The sequence below is a fragment of the Sminthopsis crassicaudata genome, chromosome 4 (assembly GCF_048593235.1).
Source record: "Sminthopsis crassicaudata isolate SCR6 chromosome 4, ASM4859323v1, whole genome shotgun sequence".
NCBI lineage: Eukaryota > Metazoa > Chordata > Mammalia > Dasyuromorphia > Dasyuridae > Sminthopsis > Sminthopsis crassicaudata.
The window spans coordinates 376,237,353-376,251,135 of record NC_133620.1 but is presented as its reverse complement, the minus strand read 5'-3'; the positions used below and the strand labels follow the sequence as shown (position 1 = coordinate 376,251,135).

At 34.8% G+C, this 13,783-nt stretch overlaps 1 protein-coding gene across 1 annotated transcript in view; it reads left to right on the top strand.

Annotated features, from left to right (window-relative positions):
* Nucleotides 1-5,302: 5,302 nt before the first annotated feature.
* Nucleotides 5,303-13,783, top strand: part of LOC141541384 (olfactory receptor 6N1-like) — a 97,008-nt gene continuing 88,527 nt past the window's right edge. The window contains exon 1 of the mRNA XM_074265523.1: nucleotides 5,303-5,339. The gene's annotated coding sequence lies outside the window, so the exon portion shown is untranslated. The remainder of the gene's footprint in view (nucleotides 5,340-13,783) is intronic.

The following is a 13,783-nucleotide window of genomic DNA, read 5'->3' as shown; positions in this document are numbered from 1 at the left end:
TATATATATATATATATATATATATATATATATATATATATATATATATATATAGTTATATCATCATAGTTCCAGATTGCTTCCTGGAATGGTTGGATCATTTCACAACTCCACTAACAATGCATTAGTTTACCAGTTTTTCCACATCCATTCCAACATTCATCATTATCTTTTCCTGTCACCTTTAGACAATCTGAGAGGGATGAAGTGGTACCTCAGAATTGTTTTAATTTACATTTCTCAAATCAATAATGATTTAGAACATTTTTTTCATATAATTATAAATGGCTTTAATTTCATTATCTGAAAATTGTCTGTTCATATCCTTTGACCATTTATCAATTGGGGAATGACTTGTATTATAAATTTGTCACAGTTCTTTATATATTTTAGAAATCAGCTATACTGTCTGTAAAGATTTTTTCCCAACTTAGTACTTATCTTTTAATCTTATTTTTGTTGGTTTTCCTTGTGCAAACCCTTTTTAATTTAATGTAATCAAAATTGTCCTTTGTGCCTTTCTTAACATTTGCTAGTTCTTCTTTGGTCATAAATTTCTCCCTTTTCCAATGATCTGATAGGTAAATTATCTCTTGTTCTCCTAATTTGTTCATGGTATTTATCATTCTTTATGTCCAAATCATGTATCCATTTTATTGACCTTATTTAGAAATCTTTTCTTCAAAAATCCATTGCCAATTATGTAATAGTCTGATTATCTTTAATGGAGAACCGTGTGTAAAATTTGGAGCCATGACTAATAAAATTTGCCACTCTGGGATGGTTTCACAGCATACATTAATTTGGGCATTGGCATAAAAGGTGAATATCTTGTCAAGTCTTATCCCAGATAATTGTACTGCTTGCTTAATGGCCTTTAATAAAATTCTAGCCACAAACACAGGGTAAGGAGTGAGGCTTTGTTCTGATTGTGCTGGGAGGTTCACCCCACTCTATCACACTATCTCCCTGATGAAGGACTGCTGTGGGTGCCTCTTATGAAGCAAAAACTGATATTTCCAAGAGGTTTTGAGTGACTCTTTCAACCACATTGGATAAAGCCAGTTCAACTTCTTTTAAAGCCTCTTGAGCTTCTTTTGTAAGCTGGCGTGGTGAGTTTAAAGCACTGTCTCCTCTTAAAATGTCATACAATGGTTTTAATTGCTAGGCAATTAAGCCTAACACTGGACACATCCATTGGATATCTCCTATCAATTTCTGAAAGTCAGTTAAGGTGTTTAGCTTCTCTGTTCTAAAGGAAAGTTTTTGTACTGTAAGCACCTTAGGGGAGGGATTCTCAAACTAAAGCCCCCCGGGCCAGATGCGGCTGCTAAGGACATTTATGCTGCCTGCCAGGTTATGGCAAATGGGTGGGGGCAGAGACAGAGTTTGAGCTTTTGTTTTTAATATAGTCTGGCCTATGAGCTTTTGTTTTTACTATAGTCTGGCCCTCCAAACAGTCTGAGGGACAGTGAACTGGCCCCCTATTTAAAAAGTTTGAGGACCACTGCCTTAGGGTATACTTCATATCCTAAATATTGAAAAGAAGCATGTCTTTGAATTTTTTCTGGAGCTATGCTCAATTTGTAGTTCCTTAGCATTTCCATGGTCTTTTATAGACATGATTCTAACATTTGTTCCTCAAGTGCACATCCCAATATATCATCCATGTAATGTAATAACATTACTTTTGGAAATGCTTTTCTTACTGGAGTAAGAGCAGCAGCAACATACATTTGACACATAGTAGGGCTGTTTTTCATTCCCTGTGGCAAAACTGTCCATTCATTTGTTTTATAAGGCTCAGATAAGTTAACGCTGGGAACTGAAAAAGCAAATCTTTTCATATCCTCCTTATCTAGAGAGATAGAATAGAAACAATCCTTAAGGTCTATAACCCAAAGAGGCCATTCTCTAGGCAATTGAGTAGGAGATGGAAGTCCAGGCTGAAGAGTTCCCATAGTTTCCATGTGTTCACTTACCTTTCTTAAATCAGTCAACATTCTCCATTACTTCTGTTCCGACTTTTCCCTTCCCTCCCTTTGCCCTCTCCCCTAGATGGCAGGTAGTCTTATACATGTTAAATATGTTATAGTATATCTTAGATACAACATATGTGTGTAGAACCGAACAGTTCTCTTGTTGCACAGGAAGAATACTCAACCTCATTCTTAAGATAATGCAAAAAGTCTTTAGAAATGGAGCTGTATTGAATGGGAACTGAGTTTGCATAAGCTAATAAATTTGGCCATAGAAGAAGGATTTGTTATAAATTATTGATTTAGTTTAGAATCAAAATCTTTAGAGAAAGAGTGATTATTAAAGCAAAACTCCTAAGAAAGAATTGTCTATGAATGATTATATAGGATATAAACAGAAAAGACAGTCTCTACCTTCAGTGAATTTAGAATCTAATTGAGAAAGCAGAGTTCAAATACAAGAAAGGGATGTATAATCAAGTGTGAAGCTACGTATTCAGATGGACCATTGGGGCTATAAGGACAAAAGAATATCTGAAATATTTCAGGAATTTGAAAGATATTTGATTTCCCTTCTTTCCATCAATTTCTTAGCAACATCCCCAGATCAGCAGCTGTAATGGCTTCATTGGATATTAAGGTTACTGAACACTGCTGTTCTTCATTCTCAGAGGCCCATGACATCAGGGAGGTGATATCATGACATGCAGGTGAATTGGATTTAAGTGAGGGAGGGCTGTGCAAGGTCACCTGCCTCACTTTCCCCTGCAGAGTCATCTGGGTCCAGTAGTAACACATAGATTAAGAGGACTGGAGATGGCCCTGAATGAAATGGAAGACCTTGGACTTTTTAAGCTAAGCTTTTCAATAGGTCTCTTTAATTGTTTAACTTAAGGCATAACTCCATAAAGAAAGAGAAGAGCAAAGAAGTCACTTTGTGTTTAAGGAGCACTTCTTGAGTACCCCACTGAAGGCTTCAAAGGATTTCTAACAACCAAGAGTTGAAAGCCATGAATTTATTATGAGTGTCACAGATGAATAGCAAGTTGAATTGTCTTAATTCTCTATATCAAAGAGATATGTGAGGTCCTCCATTGTGTTGGGTGGCAGCAAGAGCAAACTGGCCTTACTGGGCCAATGTACATTAGCATTTAACTTTCAATTTGACTTTCAGCATTAGCATTTAAACTTTAAATTTCATAACAGATTAGAATAGGCCATTGGCCTTTAACAGAATAAAATTGGAAAATGTTCCTGAATGGGCAATTCCTCTGATTGAACTAAAAATGCCATTTCTAGAAGGGAGGAGAGAAAGTCCTTCTCAGTCAAATTTTGCCCTACATATGTGACATCTGCTGGTTAGACTTATGATATATATGTAATACATGTAATCATGAAGTTGATCCAGTGGTGAAGGTGAAAGTTCCTTTATTCTATGCATTGTATTTGTAATAATAAAATATAATGTAGTATAGTCATACAAAATAAAATATTATATAAAATAAAATATATATAATAAAATTATATAAAAAAGTAACATCAAGGAGGAAGAAAGTGCAAGTAATTGAGGGAATTAAGAAATTATCACATTGTTGGTACACACACAAAAAAATATAAGAAACACATATATACTCCAATTGGAATAAATGGAATATGGGGGAGGGGAGGAAGAAGGAACAGAGAAAAGGAGGGAGGGAAAGAAGGAGAGAGGAGGATTTGTAGGAGATGGTATTCAAGATAAAATTCTGAAGGAAAATAAGGGTTTTAAGAAGTATTGGTGAGAAGAAATTTTGTTTCAGATATGAGGCATCATTTTAAACAAAAATTCAGAGGTGGAAGATAAAACATTATATACAAGGAAATGCTAGCAAGCCAGTTTGATTAGGACAGAGAGTGTGTGAAAGACACAATGTGATACAATAGAAATATATGGGATCAGAGAACCTGGGTTAAATACTAGCTTTGGCCCTTACTACCCACATGCCCTTGGAGAAGTAATTGAACTTCTGGGTCCGATTTTGCTTAAATGTCAAAGGGGAGGGGTTGATCATCTAGTCCAATTTCTAATTCATGAACCAATGAATAATGCCCAATGAAGGAGGAAATGTCATTTGGGACCAGATTATGGAAAGGTTTAAATATTAGACTGAAGAATTTGTATTTTATCCTCTGGCACCGTGTAAGATGGCTTGGAGAGAGAAGAAATTGATTTCAGTAAGACTGGGAGAACAATTAAATTGTTTAGGTGGGGATGATGAGAGCTTAAACAAAGATAGAGATTATGAATGGAGAGAAGGGGAGGAATCAAAATGCTGTCTTGGAAATAAGATTGAAAAGACTTGACAATTGAATGTTTATGAGGTTGCAGGAGAGAAAAGTCCAGGATGAATGGGAGTTTCATTTGTAGAAATGGGGAAGTTCAAAGGAGTGATAGGTTTGGTCTGTTTTGATCAAATTTTGAGTGTCTAACATGCAGTGATAAAAATAAAGTTTAAGAGATTGGACATAATTCACAAAATAAATCCATGGCAACTAAAAAATAATGTTAGCAGTGTTTTTATTGTTGAATTTTTTTCCACTGTATCTTCCTTGTGGTGAGTGTAAAGTATGCCCAAGTGTTCATATGGATCTAGAATTGAAGTTTATGCTTTTTCAGAGTTTGAACTCAATATACATGAAAACAAGAGAAACTGAGAAGTGATAGAACTGTGTTTCAAATTCAGACTATATTTATCCAACTTATTGTACCAGCTGAGCTTACTTCCTTCCCTCATATCCGCAAATAAAAGTATATGGAAATGAGATCTGACATAATAGATCTCATTAAAAAGACTAATTCTTTGGGGAAGGTCTCAAGACATAATCATATCATTGCATAGACCAATATCAATCCATTCACATTCAAAATAGTTCCATCAGTCCCATAGCTTTATCTCCCCTCTCCTAATCTCCATCTTCATTGGCCATAATGCTTGGCAATGGAGCTACTGTATTTAATTAATCAGAGACAATTTGTGTCACAGTTGCTATGAATCTAACAGGGATAAGAGACAGAAAGTTTCCAGCCAGACACGATCCTTGAAAGGTGGTTACTTGAGGAAGAAAGTGGTGGCATCATTACCTCTAACTAAAGAAAAGAGAGCCATCCTAAATTCAGTAGAGTTAAACCCCTGGCAAAGAAAAGGTGATCTTCAAAGAGCAAAATTCTTGGAAAGAGAGTATATTGAGTTATTGTAGTACTGGAGTTGTTAGCTAAATGTGTTCTTTACATATATTGCATTATTATCATTGAACTCAGTTTTTTTTTTTGCTCACTCTTCCTGCAGATGCTGTCCATATTTGTGGAAAAGTACACCTAAGGTATATGGGGGGTATTATATAACTACTTAAAAATTCCAGTTTCTTTTATTATTTTTAAATTCCAAGATGTACTCTTTTATTCCACCATGGCCACACATAAGAACGATTACACACAGGATCTCATGATTACCCATAATTACTCCCCTTTCTTGATTAAAAACTGTTAGGAGGCTTTATGTCTTCTCCCAAACCTAGTAAGTTTCTCTCAGTATTTCTCAGGTTATTAACTCTGCCTTGATTTTACTTTTCTCTCTACTAGATGATTTATTCCTTAACCCCTTGCCTTTATTGACTTAATTACACCCATCCTATGTGAATCCTTAACCCTGGATTACTTTCACTGTCCTCTTCCTTTGTATTTATGTATTGTAGAACAAAGATGGAAGCAATTATTCAACTCTCCTAACTGAGTATGCTATAAATTCATCTTATGCAACTTCAATTGGGCCCTCTCTGGCAGCAAGATGATATTTTTATTCCTCCCAACTGATGCCTTTCTTATCCTCTACAAAAGCTTTTTTTTTTTTTTTAATCACATCTCCTTTCTCCCTTCTTTCAGATGAAGATTTTTATTCTTACTTTACAGAGAAAATTGAATATATTCAATGTGAACTCCTTTTTTTTTCTTCCCTTTATCTCATACTTCCTTGACATCATTCTCATTCATTTCATTTTTTTTCTAGTTTATTCTTTTTTTTAGTAATTATTTTTCTGGATGTATGAGGCAATTGTTTAGAGTCACACAGCTAGGAAGTGTTAAGTGTCTGAGGCCAGATTTTAATTTGTAGCTTCCTGACTTCAGGGCTGAATCTCTATTCAATGTGGCATTTAGATGCCCCCCCCCTTTTTTTTTCTAGTTTCTGAATATGAACTACCCCTTTCCTGACAAAGTCAACCTCTCTAAGCATGCCATTGATCCCACAATCTTTCATATTTTCTAGTAGATCATAACTTTTATTCTGTCTCCCAGAAGTCTCCTCAACTTCAATCTCTATCTATCTATTCGTTGCCATACCATCTTAATAAATGACTTTATTTTGAGGTTGTGTCTACTGACTAAGTATTATAAGAAATTCACCAGTAGGAACTCATTAACTGTAGTAAATCCACATGCTATACCCCTAGAACATATGAGAGTAGTTAACCCCTCAATGACCAAAGCTACAAATCTTTAAGTTGAAGCAAATAGCCCTCAGAGATAGGATGGGGGTGTGGGGATGTTACATAGTACTGTTCATAGGTCTTACACTGGAGGAATCACTACTAGACCTAAGGGATTATGGGCTAATGAAAAGATTCTGATGAGGGCAAAATGACAGAGATGGGTCAGTGCTTCCTTTCTGAAGGTCTGATTATGTCCCTCTCTCCTCCTTCTTCCAAAGTACCAAGGCCAGGTTCTTTAGTGAATGAATTAGTTTACTCAATGCTGTGTTAAAACAAAATCTTTAATGACTAGGAAAGGGAGAGGCAGGCAATTGTCCTCCAGGGAGAAAGGCCAAACTGCCTGGAAGGGGACTGCTCAGCAAAGTCTGCAGGCAAGAGGCAGAGAAAAGCCTAGTGCAAAGAATAGAATTTTGGAGATTCATTTTATACATGAAACAGGATCATAAAACAGTTTGTATTTGCAAAGGATTTTTCTGCTTCCTTTGGTTATAGAGAAGTTTGTATATCAAAGAGGTTCCTGAAGATACTTGTAAATTCTTTAAAGTTTGTCTAAGACAGCAATTTCTCTTAAGGATGTTAAATTCTATTTATCATTTGTGTCTCAGGTTATCTCCTTTGACCTCTCTAAGACAGGAACTTCTCGGTTAATCATTTGTGTCTTGGGCTATCTCCTTTTAAGCTCTTCAATTCCACTCACCATTAGTACATGGTATGTGATTATGCACAACAAGAAATGCAGTAGACTAGTTCTTTTTGGAAGAAAACTCAATACATACATGACAACAAAATATCCACCCTTAGTGAAACAATGCTTGCAAATGAAAGCTTAATCTTAGACTTATCTTTTCCAAACTAAATATTTACATTCAATGTGAATAACAGCTCCATAGAAGATGATTATCAGAAGACTTAATGCCCACAGATTAGATTCTTCTTTTAGTGGGACATTTGTTTGTTGGTAACTTGAAGGAAAAGCTGAGACAACATACAGTTGGCAATAGAGAAGCAGAAAAGAAGTGGGCGTCTTTCAAATATTTGGTGTATAGTACTATATTTACACTTCTGAGACAGAAAACTCCCAGACATCAACATTGGTTTGATAAAATTCAGAATTTGCTAAGTGAAAAATGACATTTCCACAAGGCTTGCCAGGATAGTTCTTCCAACCATAAGAAAGTAGCATTTAAGTCCATCAAAAATAAAGTGCAAGTGAAGTTTAGAGAAAGAAGATTCTTGCTTCAGTAAGGAAACAGATAAAATTCAGTTTTACCATGATAGTAACAATCCAAAGCACTGTTTATGATCCCCTGATAATGAAATTTATGGGACAAATACCAATAGTACATATCAATTACTCAGCATTAATGGAGGCACATTGATTATTAAGAAAGACATGATTCTGAAGAGATGGATTGAATAATTCCATAGCATTCTCAACAGACCATCATCAATCAATGCTGGAGCCATTGACCATATGCATCACATTGAAATCAATCCCTCATTATATAAACTTCCAATTTAAGAAGGTTTTGAATGCCTTCAGGCTTCTATCCTTTGGTAAAGTACTTAATTCTACTTTATCTGAGATTTATAAGGCAGGGAGTTGATTGCTTATATGAAAGCTTACTGAAGTCTTATCCTCCAGGAGTTCAAGAATGCCTTTACTGACCATCTCTATAAAGGAAAAGAAAATAGTTTGCTCTGTGACAATCATAGGGTGGTAGTCATTGCTGTCAAACTTTTTTCTAGAATCCTCCTTAATAGGTTCCTCCTTAATTTGGAAGGAAGTCATCTACCTGAGAACTGGTGTGTCTGAGAACTGTGTTTACTGCCCAACAACTACAAGAGGAATGCCAGAAGCAGAACATAAGTGATATACAATGTTTATCAATCTGACTGAGGCCTTTGATATTGTCAGTCATAAGGGCAAAATTTGATTTTCCCAAGAAATTCATCAGTAAAGCGTGAAATTTTCACAATAACATTCTTACATGGGTTCTGGATAATACTTTCATACTTTCCTAGTCACCGATGGAGTACAGGGATGTGTGATAGCTCCTTTTTTAGCAATGTTGACAAATACCTTCAGTGAGCATGAAAATGGCACCAAAGTCAACTATATCATTGATGGCAAATTATTTAACTAGAAAAGGCTACAAACCAAGATCAAAGTAGAGAGAGAGACTTGATGCACAACTTTTTTCAAATGATTGTTCATTCAATGCAGCTCCTGAAGCTGATTGGCCTGACAATTAATACCAAAAAAGCAGAGGTTTTTCAAGATATAAGATATAGCAAATGAAGAAATTTTGAATGCTGTAGATAAGTTCACTTATCTTTGCAATACACTTTCCCTGAATGTATACATAATGATTAGGTTGATGCAGTCATTATCAGAGCTAAGTGTTTGGGAAGCTTCCAAGGAAAGTGTGGGATTGAAGAAGTTTTAGGCTATCTATCAAACTGAAGGTCTACAGAATCATTGTGTTGACCTTCATTGCGGGATCCTGGCCGATCTATCATTATCATGTCAGGAAACTGAATAGCTTCCATTTGAATTGTCTTAGCAAGATTCTGAAGATCACCCAGCAAGATAAGATGCTGGGACATTAAGATCCTTTCTTGAGTTGAACTGCCCAGTAGTTAGAGCACAATTCCAATGGACTAATCACTTTGTTCAAATTCAAAATATATGTTTACCTAAAAAGGTCATTTTTTTACAGAGAACTCACACAAGATAAACATTCACATGAAAGTCAGAAGAAACTATTCAAGGACACTCAAAGTTTCTCTGAATAACTTTCAAATCTATTGTGAGACATGACAAACACTGGCACGGGATTTCCCAGCATGGCATACCTGCATCAGAGAAGCTGTTGTACTCTATGAGAAAGCAGAATTACAATAGATTAAAAGAAATATGTGATATGCAAATTTAGAGATACCTCTACTCCAAATGTTCATATGGACTATTTGTACTTGACTTGTGTTAAAATCTTCCAAACTCATATATACCTTTTGAGTCTTGTATCTTTCAGATTAACTATACTCACTTTTCCCCCATCTTGTTATCATATAACATGGACTTTGAGGCCTTTTATTGCTTATATTGCCCTGGATTCTTTATACTTTTTTCAATATCCTTTCAAAGCTGTGATGCTTAGAATGGAACACAATACTGTGAGACAGTATACAGATAAGGATCTAAAACCTCCTTATGTCTGGAATTTGTGCCTCTAGCTCTTAATGTAGCTCAATACATTTTAGTTACCATATCAATGAATAAGCACTCATTATGCACCTACTATGTGTCAGGTACTGTCCTAAGCTTTGGGGATACAAAGAAAGTCAAAAGACAGTCCCTGCCAATAGGAGTTCCCAGTCTAAGGGAGGCTTCTTATGATTCACCAAAACAGATGTTTTTCAAACAAACTATTATGTAAAACTGCCTCTCCCACATTGTACTTATGAAATAATTTTAAACCCAATTATAAAACTTAATATTGGTCCATATTAAATTTCATCTTCTTATATTCAGTTCAGTGTTCTAGCTGATTACCATCTTGCTTGATCCTCATATATATATTTTTTCATCCAGTGTTTGCAAACTCTCCTAGGTTTATGTCATTGGCAAATTTTATTCAAGACTGCCAAGATCCATTTTGAAAAGTGACACAATCATACAATGTATAAGTTTTCCTGGACAATTTTGTGTCATCTGCACATTTGCCATCTAGGTGATTAAATGCTTGGGACCAAGGCCTAAACATTGGGCTTTGACACTAGAAATGCCTTTCTAAGTTCACCTTGATACATTAATCACAATTATTGAGGACTATTATTATCTTTTATTTGGAGTACAATTATAGTGTTTTATCTGTGTTGTTTACCTTTATTGTCTTTTCCATTTGTTTTCTCCTTACCATTGTCAAAGTAATCTCCAGAGTTCACCACACTTTCTTACTTAAACACATTGGCTGCTGAGAAGTCGAAATTCTCTCTGTTTCCAACTTCTACTACTGCCTTTATAGTCCTCCAAAATTTGGTTCACACCTGCTTTTTCAGTTGTCTACTCCTCTTCATGTCCTCTATGTTTCAACTAAATAGTTCTGTTTCTATCTTTACTCCCCCAAAATAAAATGTTATCTTCTCCATTTCTGTATATTACAATATCATCTTGCCTTTCAAATTCTAGTTAAAATGTATCCTTGTAAATTATTGAAAAGAGAGGAAATCATCATGATGAGCTCTTATGTTCCTCTTTCTCCCCTCTCTGGGGTTTGCACATAGCACTTTAATGTAATAATAATATATCTTTCATGGGCATAAATTACACCGTAAAATTGGTTTCCATTTTCACAAGATCATAGGTAATTCCTATAAGTGTTCAATAGGGCTCTGAACTGAATCTCTTCTTTTTTTCTCTTTATACTATTTTCATTTGATAACCTCATTGACTCACATGGATTCAATTATTATTTCTATGTTGATGGTTCTTAAATCTACTTAAACTGCCTCAACCTCTCTGTTTATCTCCAATTGCCTATTAGACATCTCAAACTTAATGCCTTGTATAAAGGCATTCAGGACTTCTTTTCTTTTTTTAAGGTTAAATATGTACATTTCTTTTAAACATATTTTCATTATTGTTATGTTATGCATGAAAAATCAAATCAAAAGGGAAAACAACAACAACAACAAGAACAAGGGAAAACAAACAACAACAACAAAAGTGAAAATACAATGCTTTGGCCCATTTTCAATCTCCACAGTTCACACTCTGGATTCAGATAGCATTTTTCATCTCAAAGGACTATCATCTTCCTAATTTCCCTATTACTTTTAAGGGTTCCAAAATCTTCCAAGTTATCCAGGCTCCCAATCTAGATATCACCTTTCACTCTCCAGTTTTTATCACCTTCTATATTCAATCAGTTGTTAAGTTCTGTCTTTTTGATCTTTGTCTTCCCACTCCAAATCATCTTTCAGCTGCCAAATTGATCTTTCTAAAGAGATCTGATCATGTTTTCCCCAATGGAAACCAATGTTTTCATTGATTCACTATGTGATACTAGAAGTAATAGCGAGTGGGGAGACACTTGGGGCAGGAGCACATCTTGGCATGAGGTAATGAAGATTTACACCAGAGTTGTACAAAGGAGAATTGTTACAAAGAAGAAATTCCCAATCGAGAGATAAGGAATAAGCAAATTGGAAAAAATGCTAAAGGAATCTGCTTATTCCTTATCTTCCACTTCCTTCCTATCCACACATACATTCTGTGATCCAGTGAAACTGACCACCTTGATATTATTGAGCAAGATACCCTTATCTCTAGATTGGGAATTTCTTCTGGCTATTTATCATGTGTGGAATCCTCTCTCTCTTCTTCTCCCCCTCTTGGTTTCCCTGGCTTCCAGTAAATCCTAGCTAAAATTTCACTTTCTACAGAAAGCATTTTCTTAACCCCCTTAAATTTGATTCCTTTCCTTGAGGATTAGTTCTCATATATTTTGAATATATTGTCTGTACATACTTATTTTCATGACTTGTCAATTAGACTGCGATGTCCTTGAAAGTAGAGATTTTCTTTTAATCCTTTTTGTGTCCCTAGAACTTAGCACAATGTCTAGCATATACGAGACACTTAATAAGTAAATATTTGTTTACTGACTGGCAAAAATGAATAAAGTACATAGGATTATGAAAGAAGTAAATTATACTGAAAATTTAAAATTATAAAGATATATACTTCTTGCTACACGTATGCAATAGATTTTAAATTTTTGATAAAATGAATTAAATTCTTCTTTGTATGCTTCAAAGAGAGAAGCATGTTAATTTCATAATTAAAACCATATTAAACATTTATTTCAAAGAAACAGAATATTAAAAGTAATAAAATTATATTATTTTTATCAAATTTATTTATGGTAATGAAAAAATGTCTAAAAGGCAGAGGAAAAATGGTAAAGATTATGAGATACATGTGAAATGGAGGATGTCAAGTCTAAACATACTGCTTCAAGCAACATTTGAAGAATTTTATTGAAATAAAGAGGATTTAATGATCTATAGTTGATGTTTCTGAGAGAACTAATCATGATCTATAGTTAAATAGTATGGATATGGCATAATATATTTTTAGGGTGAGATGGGAAGGGAGAGGCAGGATGCTACAGGCTAGGGTTATAAATGCTTCTTTTTTTCCTAGCATATATCTGGAAAAGTTTCCTTGAGAAGAGAGTTATCTAGGAACCTTTTGAGTGATGGTAAATAAAGGATTCTTTGAGTAGTTTTAGAATATTTAGAAATTAAGCATAGAGGTCTGAGAGGGGCAAAAAAATATGTGAAGGTGCAAAAAGCTTTTTTAGCCCTTCTTATTCTTAATGTTTCCCCTCTGAGATTAGTTTATACTATTTCTTGTTTTTATATTTTTTCTATATTGTCACCCCCCACTATATTGTGAGATCCTTGAGAGTTGCTGTTTAGTCATTTTCAATTATGTCTGAGTCTTCATGCCCCCCCTTTTTTTAAAGGGAAAATGGTTTGCCATTTCATTCTCCAGCTCATTTTACAGATGGGGAAATTGAGGCAAATAGGATTAAGTGACTTGTCCAGGGTCACCCAGCTAGTAACTGTCTAAGGTTAAATTTGAGTTCAGATTTTCTTAACTCCAGGCCCAGTGCTCTATACACTATGTCATATGATTGCCTTTGAGAATAATGACTATGTGGGTTTTTTTTTCTTTATTTTTCCCCAACACTGAGCACAGTGCCCAATGCTTCTTGACTTGATTTTACTTGACACAGAGAAATAAAATAATGAGTCAGTTTGAAACAGTTTAGAGCAAGAGTTGAATCAGAGAGTAAAGTTTCAGGTAGCTGAAAGAATTAGATACTGAATATGAAGTACTTTAAAGTTATGACACCTAAATATAAACTATTATCTTTATTAAGAAGGAAAAAAAGAACCTTCACTTATGTAAAGTTGACATGTACATTAGATACAAAAAAGAACTCTTGCACAGTGAAGGGAAGATATAAAAATTTCCTTGTAAGAGGAATGGAGGTAAGAAAAACCTCACTATTTGTGATGATGTGCAACAATTTGGATTCTTCCATCTCTGGAATACATTTGGACACTTTGAACATGGAAATAGAACTAGGATCTTGACTAAAATAAACACTTACAGCCTTAGGGTATAGAGGAGAAAAACATGTCTGGAACTAGTACCTAAGGGCCTTGATCAAAAGTCCCAAAGCTGGGGAATCATCTGG